Source organism: Buceros rhinoceros, unplaced genomic scaffold (assembly GCF_000710305.1).
Source record: "Buceros rhinoceros silvestris isolate BGI_N320 unplaced genomic scaffold, ASM71030v1 scaffold27667, whole genome shotgun sequence".
Classification (NCBI taxonomy): Eukaryota; Metazoa; Chordata; class Aves; order Bucerotiformes; family Bucerotidae; genus Buceros; species Buceros rhinoceros.
The window spans coordinates 487-1,719 of record NW_010424407.1 but is presented as its reverse complement, the minus strand read 5'-3'; positions in this window follow the sequence as shown (position 1 = coordinate 1,719).

Genomic DNA, 1,233 nt, shown 5'->3' with positions numbered 1-1,233 from the left:
ATCCCTGGAGGGGTTTCCCAGCCGTGTGGAGGTGCTGCTGAGGGACAGGGGTCAGGGGGGACCTGGCAGTGCTGGGGAACGGGGGGACTCGGGGAACTTAAAGGTCTTTTCCCACTGAAACTTTTTGATGCTTCTGTGAGATGCTTCACACGAGTAGCAGAGCTCAGAACTTCAACGTACATCAATAATACAAGTTGGACGAAGCCACATGTCGCAGCCAGCACTCTGCCTTGCCTGAGAAAGCCACCTCGCACCGCGATTCGCTCTCGTTTCTCCCCTTTGTGATTAATTTGAATTCGTGCTGCTGTAAGTTCTGCAGCCCCGGAGTCCCTCAGGTGTTTCATTTCGCCGTTCTTCGGGGTTCTCCGTACCGAGGCACGCGCTGCTGTTGTAGCTGTGGAATCGTGTGCCACCGAGACACGATCTCCTGGTGTCGGCTGGGTCCGTGGGTTGTGCCTGGTCAGTCTGGTTTTAATGGAGACAGGCCAAGATCAGAGCTCTTCCCCGACCGTGTCTGAGCCAGGTGCCATCCAACATTCTGTTTTACCCCCACCTCACGCAGTGGGGGAGAAGGGGGAGCAGATCAGCTGCTCCCCTCTCTCTGCACCCACGGGCAAGGAGAGGAGATGTCCTCCCGTCTTTCTCTCCACGTGGGAAGAGCAGCGAGTAACCTCAAAAAGGGAAGGAGGGGTGGGTGAGTAATCCCAGCGTGAGGAGATGATCTTGACCCAGTGTATCTCACGGAGGGGCCCCACCAGCGGATTGACGCTGTTTGGTGGATCCAGCATGGACACTTTCCTTCCCGTTATCTTCACAGGATTCTCTTCAGGAGATCCAAACGGTGCTGGGCAATAAGATCACCTACTGTGAAAGCTGCTTCTGCGTCATCCTCACGTGCCACCGCAGGAGACTGATTTTCTGTCCCCGTTGCAGCGCCGGTCACCAAAACACCCGGTGCAGTCGGCAGCTGGTGCAACAGAGAGCAGGGAGAACGGCTGAGAGTCCGCGGGAGGATGAGGAAAGGACACATTGCGCTGAGCTTTATGTGATGGGTTTCATCCTAACACCCAGCCTAACCCTCCCCTGGTCCAACTGGAGACTGGTTCCTCTTGTCCTGTCACTTGTTCCTGGGGAGAAGAGACTGAGCCCCACCTCGCTCCAACCTCCTGAATTTCGGGGAGCTCAAAAAGTCTCCCCTGAGCCTCCTTTTCTCCCTGCTGACCCCCCCGAGCT